Source organism: Nycticebus coucang, chromosome 4, assembly GCF_027406575.1.
Source record: "Nycticebus coucang isolate mNycCou1 chromosome 4, mNycCou1.pri, whole genome shotgun sequence".
Classification (NCBI taxonomy): Eukaryota; Metazoa; Chordata; class Mammalia; order Primates; family Lorisidae; genus Nycticebus; species Nycticebus coucang.
Genome location: NC_069783.1, coordinates 53,077,624 through 53,092,177, shown reverse-complemented (window position 1 = coordinate 53,092,177; position 14,554 = coordinate 53,077,624). Strand labels below are relative to the sequence as shown.

Below are 14,554 nucleotides of genomic sequence, written 5' to 3'. Positions count from 1 at the left end.
CAACCATGTATATGGTACTTGACTTACAGAAAAAGCAAACGATGAAAACAAAGCAAATACAGGTTAAAGGAATCATCTACCATCCATTTAAAAACATATACATTCCTTTTAAAACAACCTGACCATCAGTATTTTTATAAATGCCAAAGGAATATTAAAAACTAAAACACATTAATCATTTCAGCTCTAAAAATGGTTTCTTACAGGAAAAATTCACATTTAGTATCCACCGAAGACAGACGAAGTACTATAATGCCATAGCTGTGAAGGTCCAATTAATAAACACCAACTTTTCACATATAAAGAAATCGATGCATGGGTTGTGGGTACTGATCGCCCGTGATCCAGAGAAAGACGCTGCGACTCCCCACGCTGACTGCACCATTGCCTCCGCACCCCACTGGGCCCTGTCCTTCCTGCTGCCCCTCCCTTGGTTGGAGATCAGATTCCAGCCCGCATCCGCAGGCCCGCTCCCTCCGCCAGCATTAGCGCTGTAGGGCGCCCGTCCGTCGGAGCCCTGCCCAACAGGAGGGGCAGGAGGGGTCATCCCAAAAGAGAAGACTCTCTCCTCTCTCACACCTAGGCGACCTGGTCCTCCTGACGCCACATCCAGCTGAGGCAGCTCGACGAGGTAGAGCAGCTCCGGGCCTCCACTGAGGGCAGCCGCCGGCTTGGGTGGGGCCGGGCAGGGGCGGCAGGCGCCGAGTGGCCTTGCCAAGCCCTGCGAGCGAGAATCGAGAGAGGCTGCGATACTGCTGCATTGTGCTGCATCACGGCGAGGGCACGGCGAGCCATCCATCTTGCCAAAAATGCACATCCCCGCCCGAATAAACCCCACCGAGTCCATTTTTCTCCTCCGCCGAAACACCCCACACCTGCCCCCTCCTCACTTACTTCTGATCAGTCTTTTGATTGGAATAATAATGGACATTGTTTGGCGTACTGATCCCCAGCCCCCTCCCGTCTCATGGCAGCACTTGGCACCTTTCTTATCACAAAAACAAAGAGAAGCGCTCCTCCCCCGAAAAGAGCACCACGGACGTGGTGTGGGGGTGATGACGAGAGAGGGTGCCAGCCCACCTCCCCAAGGCAGGCCCGGAAGGTCCCTGTAATGTACAAACCTGTTGAGGAGAGGGTGGCAGAAGCTGAAGGGCGGGCGCAGCGGAGTCTCTGCGCCTGGAGGCGGCTCACGCCCAGCCCTAGGAGAGTGGGAACGGCAGCGAGCGCGGGAGGCGGGCGCAGAGGGGGTAGCGAGCTCGAGGACCGGGCGGGGGCGCGGGGCTGCCGCCTCCGACTCAGCTGCAGCGCGGCGCGGCCGGGACCACGCCTGGCCGCATCCCCGGTACCGTTACGCACGCTCGGAGCCCGGCCCTGTCAGCGCCGCCTCCGCTCCCCACCCGCGGGGCCAGGCGGAGGGCACCTGAAAATATACCCTCCCGGGTGCCCACTCTACATCCACCTCCAAGCCAGGGGCCGCGGAGCCCGGCTGGAGGGAGGAGGCAGTGCGGACGCGGAGAAGGAATAGGCGCTGTTGCGCCGGGGATGGGGCCGGGCGGCTGCGGTGCGCACCGCTGGTCTGCGGCCGCCTTACTGCAGAGTCCGCCGCCCCTCGCCCCGCACCACCCGAGCACTAACAAGCGCTGAGACCCAGGCTCCCCACGCCGCCCCGCCCGGGCTCCGCAGCCACCCTGCCCCCACGCCGCTCCCTGGGCGCGGGGCAGCGGCGGGCAGCGGCATCTTTCGGCCCTGGGCCCGCGCCCCTCCTCCCGCCCGCCACCGCGGAGCCCGCCCGGAGGCAGCCCCAGTGAGTTGGCATCTTCCTGCCTCGGGCCCCCTACCTACCTCCCGGGGATGGGATGGGGGCGCCGGGGTCCCGTCCTCCTCCCGCTCCTCGGCGGCCGGGCGGGTGGGCCGGGAAGCGACTCCGCGGGGCTGTCCGCGGCTGGGGCCGGGGCTCACAGGACGGGACCGGTGGGCGCTGCTGCGCAGGGCTGCGCGCTCGCTCCGGGAGGAGAGACAGCCGAGGGAGGGACTGGAGGAATCCGCAGCCTGCACGGCAACAGCTGCACTGATTCCGGGGGCTGGGCGGGCGCTCGGGGGGGCGGGGGAACAGGGGAGGAGGGAGCGAGCAGGGAGGGGGCGAGGGGCGGGGAGAGGGAGCTCGCGGGCGCGGGCGCCGGGCGCGCGCCTACACACGCGCACAGACGCTCTCTCCCGCAAACCCTCCCCCCTGCTATCCTGCCCCTTGCTCCCTGGCTGCCTTTGGCCTGCGCTCGGTTACAGCTCTGAGTCCCACGGCCGCCCACCCCGCGCCTGCTCCGGCGAGAGCCGAACCTCGGGCGCGTCCACGCTCTCTCAAGCCAAGCTCTTCCTCGGCCCATCCCGGACCTCATCTCCCAACGGCGGGGACTGCCCAAGGCTGGCCAGGCGGGGTGGGCACTGCTGCTGCCGCTACCCCAGCAGGACAATAGGGGCTTTGTCCCCACAGCTGGCGAGGGCCAATTTCACGTTTAATTTGAGGCTAATTCGATTATCGCCATGGAAAGGGGCGGCCTAATTTTCTACGTGACTTGTGCAGCCTCTTTTCGCCCTTGATGTTTGCATTTGGAACGCAGGGGAGAAAAGGTGCTTAGGGAGGTTTTGGAGCGTCAGTTGCTTGGTTGGTTTTAGATCTGGGTGGCGATGCCTTCTAGCTTCCTCTCAGCTTGGAGGAGGATGAAGGTGACCTATCCGTGGGAAACCCTGGGCTCCGGAGGGGAGGAGGATTGTTCTCATCGAGGTTAATGTATTCCTCCTTTGTGAATGTTTTTTTATCCTTTTTCTCTGGGTAGCTGGGAACAGACACTACAAGTGGTTTATCCAACTCCTGCCTCTCTCGCCCAAGCGCAAGCTCCCCTTCTAATCTGAAGCCAGGTGCTCTTTCGTCTTGGGAATAGGGCCATCCCGGCAGCAGTGGAGGGCTCCACTACCCGGATTTCCTTAGGCAGGCATGAGACGCTTCCTTAAGTTTTTGTCAAGTGCCAGAGCCCCTTCCTAACCAGCTTGTCTACCGCATCAGCTCTCCGCACCCCCAGGCTCTGGCAGTTCTGGAACTGCCACTATCGGTAAGAAAAGATGGTATTATAACCGTGACCACCAGTGGAAACTCCTTAGAAAACAATCCGGAGAAAGTGACTTGCTCCCTGCCCTCTAAGGTACCCAACGCTGGCCTGTACTGGGTATTGGGGTAAGTGGGCCCTAAAAAAGCTCCCCTAAAGATCTGATCATCTGTATTTAAAAAAATACAAGACAGTTAAAATATTCAAGCTTGGATATGCTTATATCTCAAATCAATAGAACCTAACCTGATGGGTTTATATTTTATTTTTGTATGTATTTTAAGTAAATATTTTTAAATAAAACTAAATGAAAATTATCACAGCAAACTGAACATGAGTCTTAAGACCTTCACCATCAGTGTGAATGTTTGTACCAATGTTTAATTTTGTTATAGGTATACAAAAAATATGAAGGAAGGCAAATAATTTAACATTTTTCTCAGAAGGTTGATCAATATAATCAGAAGGTAAACTCCCCAAGGGCAGAGTTCTTTGTTCACTGTGTACATAGCAGGCACTTAGGAGGTACTTAAAAAATATTTGAGTTGGACAAAATCAACACATAAGCTGCTGCCTTCATTAGGTAATACAAGAAATCCACCACAAATGAAAGTTGTTTCTCTTTCATTTCTTATTTATTTTTCCTGGTGGACCCCTGGACCTCCCCAGCCACAATGTGAATGAAATACCAAAGAAAACAGTGGTAATAGTGGGAAATGCCTCATTTAAATTCTTCCAATGTTATTCCAAAATGGTGACTCTTATATGCTTCCTTTATCACAGATAACATTTTGAAATTAAAAAAAAAGGTAACAATACTTAAATAAATCTTCATTTGATGTATGACTCACCTTCCCTACCCCATTCTACTCCCACTTAAGATTTCCTAAAAAAAAAAGGGCGGCGCCTGTGGCTCAGTCAGTATGGCGCCACATACACCGAGACTGGCGCGTTCAAACCCGGCCCCTGCTGAACTGCAACCAAAAAATAGCTGGGCGTTGTGGCGGGCACCTGTAGTCCCAGCTACTCGGGAGGCTGAGGCAAGAGAATCGCTTAAGCCCAGGAGTTGGAGGTTGCTGTGAGCTGTGTGATGCCATGGCACTCTACCGAGGGCCATAAAGTGAGACCCTGTCTCTACAAAAAAAAAAAAAAAAAGATTTCCTAAAAAAAAGGCTACTCATAACCTTAACAAGGCACTCTAGTAATGCACCAATAATTATTCCAAAAATGTAAAAGACGAGGATTCAGGGTTTCACTATAAATACCTATCTCACAATTTTGAATTCTTACCCTTTGGTAGAAAAAAATCATCCAGGAGAACCCAGTGTCCCAACAACCCCAAAGAAGTAACAATTCAAAGACAAGACAGCCTGCAGAGATTACTGGAGATTATTGGAGAAGACATCTGTGTGGAAGGCAAAAGTCTAGAAAAAGATAAAAAACCTTAGGGTGGCGCCTGTGGCTCAGAGGAGTAGGGCGCCAGCCCCGCCGTATGCCAGAGGTGGCAGGTTCAAACCCAGCCCCGGCCAAAAAAAAAAAAAAAAAAAAACAACCTTAGTCGGTAGTAATGAAATCTCAGGATTATTCCCAAATATCTCAGAAGAAATTTCAGTTTCTCCTCACATTAGAATCAAGATTGATCAAAAAGAACTGAGGACTTACCATGTCAATAACATACTGCTCTCCATTTTAAAACCATGTGTTTATATATGGCTTTGTCTCCCTTCCATATAAATTGTCATTTTAACTTTTCCATTCAAAATGTAAGGGAAAATCTTGTTAACATATATATTAGTAACTATAGACTATGTCATGATGCTGTAACACACAATTCCTAAAACTCAGTATAACACACAAATCCCCAAATCAACAATAGTTAATGTATTGTATTGCATTATAAAATTAACAATAGTTTCAAGAGACTCTCTGGGGAAGCATTCCAGAATTCTTTAATATTATGATACCTCCAAGTCAAAGAGGGCTTCTACAATCTCTGTTGTAAGGAAAGTATGATAGAGGTTTAATTACCAGCAACTAAATACTCCCCTCCAGAAATGACACATGGTTACCTCCCCCAATATGGCATTTGCCAAAGCAAGTCACATGATTACCCCTAAAACTAGATGTTAATAAACAATAGTATTGTGGGCCACAACCTGTTTTATTTTAAAAAGAGAGAATGATGCTTTATTTCCTTGGCTATATAAATCCGACCAGAATCCATCTTTTATTTTACTGATACTAACCTAAAACTTTAAAATTTGAAAACTTGAATAAATTTTTGAAATTTCTATTTACTTGTGAATTTGACTTCCTTTTAACCCTGAATTAGTCTGGAAAGTTTTTTCATATTTAAAATGTTTCATTTAGAGATTCATATATATTAATTTTACACTGGAAAAACCTAAAGACATATGTTTAAACTAACATTACCATGAGTGAATGTTTTTTAAGCACTAATAACACATTTACTATTGTATTAGGTAATTCATTCTTTCATTTATTCAAGAAATATATACTGTGTATTCTTTTATGCTCTGCAGAAAGCAGTGGGTAAAACGGTAAAAAATTCACTGCCTTCATGGATCTTCCATTGCAGTGTGGCAAGTAATCAATCCATAAACAAGTAAAAGATGTGTATAAGGACAAATATGAATATACAGGAATCTAAATATATAAAAATAAACAGTCTCAGCTTTCTCTAAGAGATTTTCAAATTTGGCTGGGTGTGGTGGTTCACGCCTGTAATCTTAGCAATCTGGAAGGCTAAAGCAGGTGGATTGCTTGAGCTCACGAGTTCGAGACCAGCCTAAACAAGAGGGAGATCCCATCTCTACTAAAAAATAAAAAAATTAGTCAGGTGTTGTGGCATGTACCTGTAGTCCCAGCTACTTGGGAGGCTGAGGCAGGAGGATCACTTGAGCTCAGGAGTTTGAGGTTGCTATGAGCTATGACACCGGGGCACACCAGCCTGGGCAACAGAGCGACTCAGTCTTAAAAAAAAAAATCTTCAAATTTTCTCTACCAATACTAATGACCATAAGTAGTAACCATTAAATGCTTTCTAGTTTTTTTTTGTAATGCTTTCCAATTTTTAAAGTGCTTTAACACATGGTATTATTTTGTCTGTTTGTCAGTTCTGTGGGGTAGATGTTAAGCTTATTGTATAGTTAAAAAAAAATTGAGGACCATAGGGTTAAAAGAGTTGCCTAAGTTCTTAAGGTTAGTTAAGTGCCAGGGATATCTTAGAAGCTGTATGCCCGGGCATTGCATGTTAATTATTAAAAAGTAATTCTGTTTTGGGCGGCACCTATGGCTCAAAGGAGTAGGGCACTGGCCCCATATGCCGGAGGTGGCGGGTTCAAACCTGGCCCCGGCCAAAAACTGCAAAAAAAGATGTAATTCTGTTTTGCAAGATGAAGGAAGTTCTAGGGATGGAATGGTAGCATGATTGCAAAACAAGAAGAATGTACATAATGCCAATGAACTGTACACTTGAAATGGTTAAAATGGTAAGTTTTATGTATGTTACCACAATTGTTAAAAAATTGAAAAGTAACTCTGAATTTCAGACGTCTAGAATAGTAAATACTCGCTTAATTCATCTTCATTTACCCCTCTAGTTAGATTGTACTCTTTCTTTCCTCTGTGTAGTAAGCATATTGACTGATAACCATGGCACATCGAACCCATTTAGCTAGTAGGCTACGCTCTGCTATGCCTATATTTCAGCTTTCCACTAGTTGAGCTGTACATTTACCAAGTCAGTTATGTTTGTTCCCAAATTATTTATTCCAGTTATGACTATTATAATTAAGCATTACATAAACCAATTACATATGAGTGAGAAAAGAGAATGCTTTCAGTAAAATCTAAATTGCGAACTTTTGAGGTATATGATTAAAGTCTGAAAATATCATCATTAAATTATATGTGGGCAAAATAATAAAAAGTAGGGGGGTGGAAATCATAAAAACCTTAAATATTCAGAGTCAGGTGATTTTCAGGTGTCTCTAAGTTCTTAACTTAAAATTATATGTCATGTGGCTATAGCTTATGCAAAAAAGAGGTGTCTTTTCACTCAGGAAACACATTCAAAGAAGTGCTTTTGCGGTTTATCAACAGATTAGTAGGTGGATGTACATTTATTTATAAGTTTCAAGTTAAAATAAAATTTAAAGTATGTATTTTTACAGGTATAAGTCACTTTATTTTTCCTTCAAAATGTAATTCAAAGGCCAGGCAATGGATTCTTAGATACGACTCCAAAAGCATGAGCACCAACAATAAAAATAGATAAATTGGACTTCATCAAAATGAAAAACTTTTGTGCTTCACAGGACAGTATCAAGAAAGTGAAAAAGACAGCCTACACAGTAGGAGAAACTATTTGTAAATCAGATATCACGTAAGGGTCTAGCATCCAGAAAACATAAAGAACTCTTACAACTCAACAAAAAACAACCTAATTTAAAGATAGGCAAAGAACTGGAATAGACATTTTTCCAAAGAACATATACAAAAGGCCGACGAGCACATGAAAATATGCTCACCATGAGAAATCACTAGAGAAAGGCAAATCAAAGCCGTTATGAAATACTACTTAGTATCTACTTGGGTGACTTTAAAGAAAAATGTGGAAAATAACAAGTGCCGGTGGGAATGTGGAGAAATTGAGAGGCTTGTACGTTATCAGTGGGAATGTAAATGGTGCGGCCATTGTAGAAAAGTGTGTCAGTTTCTCAAAAAGGTAAACGTGGAATTATCATGTAACCCAGCAATTCCATTAGTAGACACGCACTCAAAAGAATTGAACACAGGTTCTCAAATACCTATAGGTAGAAACAACCCAAATGTTCATCAGTGGAGAAATAGACAAAATGTGGTAAATACATACAGAAAGGAATACTGTTAAGCCATAAAAGGGAATGAAATATAGAGACACGCCACAACGTGTATGAACCTTGAAAACATTAAGCTAAACGAAAGAAGCCTGATACATATGTCACGTCTTGCATGATTCCATTTACATGAAATTTCCAGAGTGGGTAAACCCATTGATTCAGAAAGCTGATTGGTTGCTGCCAGGGGCTAGGGTGGGAAATGAAGGCGGGGGAAGAGCGTCTACTGCTTGATGAGTATGGATTTTAGTTTGGGGTGATGAAAATGTTTTAGATCTAGGGCGGCACCTGTGGCTCAGTGGGCAGGACACCGGCCCCATACGCTGAGGATGGCGGGTTCAAATCCGGCGCCAGCCAAACTGCAACAAAAAAAAAGCCAGGTGTTGTGGCGGGCGCCTGTAGTCCCAGCTACTTGGAAGGCTGAAGCAGAATTGCCTAGGCCCAGGAGTTGGAGGTTGCTGTGAGCTGTGTGAGGCCACGGCACTCTACCGAGGGCCATAAAGTGAGACTCTGTCTCTACAAAAAAAAAAAAAAAAAAAGAAAATGTTTTAGATCTAGATAGAGGTAATAGTTGCAAGGCATATAAAGAAATGAAATGCCACTGAAATGTTTACTTTAAAAGGATTATTTCTGTTTATGTTATAATTTTTTTTTTTTTTTTTTTTTTTTTGTAGAGACAGAGTCTCACTTTATGTCCCTCGGTAGAGTGCCGTGGCCTCACACAGCTCACAGCAACCTCTAACTCCTGGGCTTAAGCGATTCTCTTGCCTCAGCCTCCCGAGCAGCTGGGACTACAGGCGCCCGCCACAACGCCCGGCTACTTTTTGGTTGCAGTTTGGCCGGGGCCGGGTTTGAACCCACCACCCTCGGTATATGGGGCCGGCGCCTTACCGACTGAGCCACAGGCGCCGCCCTATGTTATAATTTTTTAATGTAATTCAAGTGAAAATCATTTTTTGATTAGTTCCTAGCGTAATATCATTTTCAATAACCAATGAACCACGAGTCACATCAGGAAAATGGGCTTCTGCCTTTTCCTCCGTGCTCCTCTTGAGAAAGGGGTTTAGCACAATTTCTCTCACAAATAGGAGCTAACTATTCCACCTGCATATTTTCTGGACACTTGATTCTAATTATCCCACCACAGAAATAGAAAAGTGAATCTGGGTCTATACAGTTAGCCTCAAACTCGAAATGTAAAAAAATGAAAAGGAAAGTTTCTGAAATGTCCCTTTGGCAAGTAGTAACTAAGAATGAAAGGAAAAGCTCAAAGTTCCTTAGCAACATGGGGCCACTGAGCATTTCAAAAGTAGCCAGAGTGACAGAGGAACTGAATTTCTAATTTTACTTAATTTTAATTGAAATTAAAATTTAAAAGTTTATTCTTGGTTCAGTTATTGAAAAACTTTTGAGTATGTTCGAAATCATTTGGGCTCTTTGAGTCTACTTGTTTTTACTGTGAATTTTATGAAATTTACATATAGACTGATTACAGAAACTTAATAAAAGGAATGCAAAATATCTCAATCTTTTAAATATTCATATGTTTTATTGATGCTATCTTGGATATAATGAATTAAATAAAATCTATTATAAAATTATTTCACCATTTCTTTTTTTTTTTACATGTAAGTATTAGATTTTTTTTATTGTTTTATTTTGACATGGCGTTTCACTATGTTGCCCTGGCTGACTTGGCTCCTGGGCTCAAATAATCTTCCTTCTCAGCCTCCCAAGTAGATGGGACTACAGGTGTGTGCCACTGACTTGGCTCTGAAAACGAAAAAAATAATTTTTTTTTTTTGAGACAGAGCCCCACTATGTTGCCTTTGGTAGAGTGCTGTGGCATCACAGTTCATAGCAACCTGCAACTCTTGGGCTTAAGCGATTCTCTTGCCTCAGTCTCCCAAGTAGCTGCGACTACAGGGAGACCTGCTGCAACACCCACTTATATTCTTGTTGCAGTTATCATTGTTATTTAGGTGGTCTGGGCTAGGCTTGAACCTGCCAGCCTGGGTGCATGTGGCTGGCGCCGTAACCACTGTGCTATGGGCACCAAGCCTCTGAAAAAATATTTAATTACATATTTGGCTCACATTATATTGCTATTGGAAAACACTCCTTTAGACATTGTCAATAAGGTCCTCAGTAATGGGCATCCTTACTCTATAGGTTCAGGGAATCTGAAGAAGGTCAACCAATATTTAGAATATGCCACAAAGTAAAATCTCCAAAGTAAAGTCAAGTTTCCAACCTCTAGGCCTTGGTATCTATGGTGGCCCAAGTCATGATATATTTTTGTGAACAGAAGGCTGGTGCAGCTAATATTTTCATGACTGATGTCATTCTTTTGGAAACCCAAAGAGGTCCTTGGCCATAATAGAGTGCCACTGCCTCAAGATAAACCACCTGCCCAACTTCCCTCCTCCTGACACCCTGCCCCACCATTTGACATAGTTTGCCAGGCTATGTAAAGCATTCCAGAAGTGGGATTCATGCCTAGAATTCATTCAAGAAATTGCAGGAATTCATAGATTAATGGGTACAAAACAGAACAGAAAAATCACTTCCCCACCAAGGACAGAGAAGCTTACTATTCAGCTTGTTTGAGGAGAGACTCTTTTGCCTGGATCGAGTCCTTAGATTCTGGCCACTTTGCCCTCTTACTCACACTCTCAGGGTTGGGGTGACCTCATTTCCCACCCCATACCCTGAGATGCTGGGTGGATATAGATAGACAGCATAAATGTGACATCTCACATTCAGAGGATGACAGGGAGTGACAAAAAAAAACAAAACAAAACACTAATAAATATTTACCATGGAAGTAATGAATGAAAGCCTTTCCTTACTCTCTTCTCACAGCTGATAGATTGGTTTCTTCTCCTGAGTTCTTTCTTTTACACATGGGTCAGAGAAAGCAAGAGTTCAATTTTAAAACTGGAGCCGTTAAAGAATCAAAATAAAAAGCAAACATTGTCTAAATTTTAATTAATAAGCATTTCCCCCAAATGGGCTTACAAGGTATAATGATTTTTGTTATCATTGTTTGAACACTATTATTTTTACTACAGGCATATGTAGGCACCCTGCTAAGGATGTCACATGTACTTACCTAATCTTCACAACTAATCTATGCCATATGAAATACATTATTATTATCCTCATTTTACTGATAGTAAACGGAGGCATAAAGAGATTGGGCCAGTTGCTTAACGTTTCGCACCAGGAAATGAAGAAAACTGACTCCAAACCCAGGTTGGTCTGACATGAAGGCTGTTTCCAAAAGTTTGACTGGGGAAATAGGATCTCAGACATTTTACTTAGTAGCTTTCGATGTAAACATAATTTTTGAAATATGTATCTTTTTAAAAAAAGATATAGTTTTAATAAAACTTTTAAAAGGTTCTTTAAGATGAAGACTGTAAAGATGTATCTAAGTTTGAAAAAGTTTCAAGCACCAGATTCTTACGTGCTTAAGTTTCAAACAAAGTTCACTCAACTTGAAAGTCATCCTCTCCTTAATAAGTGCTGCCAATATGGAATTAGAAGGAAAAAAAAAAAAACTTTAAACAGAAAATTCCCCTTGTGTTTGGTGAACAGAGCAGTACTGTTGTTTGTTTTTTGAAGGGGACAGGAGATGGGGGTAGAGGTGGGGATGTTTGTCTTTATGAGGCCTGCTTTGAAGAGCTCTTCTGAAGCCTTCCTGGCAGGCCAAGTGGGAGTGCTGGGGTTTAATGAGGTACACACTGGGGAGCGTGGGCCTGTCTCAGCTGTAGGTCATTTCCACTTGGCAGGATTCTCTCCAAAGAGGACCTTGCACCAGAGCAAGCTGAGAAAATCATACACCAGATTTCAAATTGCTGTAAGACTCTGTAGAAGGAGCAGAAAACCTCAGTGGTCCTCAGTCCCTTATGGTGAAGGTTAAGTGAATTTAAGAAAAGCCTGGGATTCTACCCATTGGGTGGGAAGATTTATGTTATCCAAGAGGTAGACTCTATAGGCAGGCTAGGAAAGTTATTCCAAAACATTCTGTGGAGTGTGCCTTAGCAATTGGAGCCTAGGCCTGGCCATCTTTAGCTGTACTTAAAAGAGGAATCAGGCCTTCTCCAGTGGTTGCTGTGATAATTTGCCCTCCAGGAGATTTGAGAATTTGCTAGTTTACCTCTTCCCTCCTCCTCAATTGAATTCTCCCAGATACTCCAGAAAGGATAGGGGTGCTAATCCTGCCATCCTCAGCCTTTCACGTGATCACTAGCCACACCCCAAGTGGATGGCGTCTTCTCCCCATCTGAGCCATCTGAATTGAGTGGCATAATCTGGAGAATCAATGTGGCTGGCTTGAGAAGAAAAAAGCCCCAGGAGTATCTTAACTGCCAAAGTCTCACCAGTACAAAGCTGCAGCAATAAACTAGTAAATCATTCCTGAGTTCTTTCCTAGCTACACGGAAAGCTGAAAATAAACCAGTAAAATCAACATCTGTTTTTATTAAAAATAGTCATGAGCAGAGATTTCTCTTTTAATTTTAGCTTTTTCTTTGAATAGGCAATACATTTATGTTATAAAAAAATCAAAATGATATTAGAAGGCGTGCGTTGAAAGTCTCGCTTACACCCTGTTTCTGTTCATCTCACAGCCAGTCCCATTCCTTATAGGTATCCACATTTTAAATTTTCATACCTGCTCAGTGTTTCTTCAGGTACATACAGTAAAACCTCTTTAAATTGATGACCTAAGGGGCTGTAACAAACTGATTAACATGCCAAGAGGGTCAACATAAGGAAGTAGGCCTACTGTACTGGTACACGTATGTGGTACCTGTCCAGTCTATGACCACCTCTTAGGTAGGTGGCCAGTGTAGGGAGGTGGTCAAGATGGAGGTTTATGCAGTGTATAAACATAATCAAATATTCATTTCTATTACTTCCCTTCTTTTCATACAGAACAAGTAGCATACTACAAACAACATTTGGCCTCTTGTTCTTCCTTCTCACTTAATATATCCTAGAGATTATTCCTTACCAGCATATGTCAAGCTTCCTTGTTCTATTTTTTTTTTCACTGTAGCTGCATAGTATTCCATCATAGGCCACACTTTATTTGGGTTATTTCAGTCTTTTCCTTTTACAAACAGTAAAATCAAGAATTTCAGAACAGAGGCCAGGCACAGTGATTCACGCCTGTAATCCCAGCACTCTGGGAGGCCAAGGCAGGTGGATTGCCTGGGCTCACGAGTTTGAGACCAGCCTGAGCCAAAGCAAGACCCCATCTCTAGAATACAGCTGGATATTGTGGCTGGTGCCTATAGTCAGTCCCAGCTACTTAGGAGGCTGAGGCAGAGAATTCCTTGAGCTCAAGAGTTTGAGGTTGCTGTGAGCTATGATGCTACAGCACTCTACAGAGGGTGACAAAGTAAAACTCTGTCTCAAAAAAAAAGAATTTCTGAACAGAGATTTCTGGGCTCAAATTTTGTTCCTTCTCTTCACTTAGAATTCCACAGGCACCTATATGCTAACAAGTATACACAAGATTTACACAAGGTAGAGATGGCAGTGGCTTTAGAGCTGGTCTAATCCAACTGGCTGTTTTAATAAAAAGGAATCCAAACCTCCTGTGAAATGACTTGCCCAAGGTTGCACAGTGATTGGCCTGGGACCAGCCCAGGCTTCCTGGCTCCCAGGCTGACATTCTTCCTGTCAGATCACACTGATGGGTGTGGGGTGTGTACACACACATGCATGTGGAGGGGGAGGCACAGAGACATCACTAGCTCCTCCAGGAGTATAAAAACTGTTTAGATGCAACATAGAACATGGTAAGACCTAGGAGAGAGCCCTAAGGCCTGGAGAGAAGGCCTTCAAAAAGGAATACACATGGTTAGAGAAAATCTGGAAAGGTTTTATCAGAAGTTACCATTAGAGATAGGCCTTGAAGAGTGGATAGGATTTCACCAGGTAGAAAAGCTGAAGCAGGCCATTCCAAACAAAGAGACCCATAAGAGCAAAGATGTGGACTTGGAAAAACGGTATGCATTTTTGGGGAACAAGCACCCAAGTGTGACTGGAGCTTAATATATGATTAGGAGATAATACTAGCAGCTTTTTAAAGACTACTGATTACTTACCTTATGCCAGATGTTATTCTGAGTGACTCATCCATGTGAACCTTTAACCTTCACAACTCTATGATGTGGGTGCCATTATTGCCCCCCCATTTTACGTGTAGGGACTCTGAGGCACAGAGAGAATGAAACTTTTGTCAGGTCCTAAGTCATACAACTAGTAAGGCTATATTCTGGGAAGTCTGGCTGTGAAACAGTGTTAACACTTCTCCATGTTACTGGGAGATGAGACTGGAAACATAGAGTGGTCAGGGAGAGTCTTAGCGTTTATCTTGAGACATCAAAAGATTGATACCTCCAGGGACTTTAAAAGGGAGAAAGAAATAAGCATTCATTGAGCCTCTATTTTATCTTCAAAAGATGGTATGTGATAGCTATTATTTCTTGCATAATTCAGATGAGAAAACTAGGGTCCGGGGAGTAAATAATCTGC

General features: G+C 43.9%; 1 protein-coding gene across 2 annotated transcripts in view; it reads right to left on the bottom strand.

The window, feature by feature from the left end:
* SPTBN1 (spectrin beta, non-erythrocytic 1) overlaps positions 1–14,554 on the bottom strand; it is a 238,708-nt gene that overhangs the window by 200,655 nt on the left and 23,499 nt on the right. The window contains exon 1 of one of the 2 annotated variants that reach the window (XM_053588955.1): positions 1,843–2,049. The exons of the other annotated variant lie outside the window; for it this stretch is intronic. The gene's annotated coding sequence lies outside the window, so the exon portion shown is untranslated. Of the gene's footprint in view, positions 1–1,842; positions 2,050–14,554 lie in introns of those variants that run through there. 2 annotated transcript variants of the gene reach the window in all.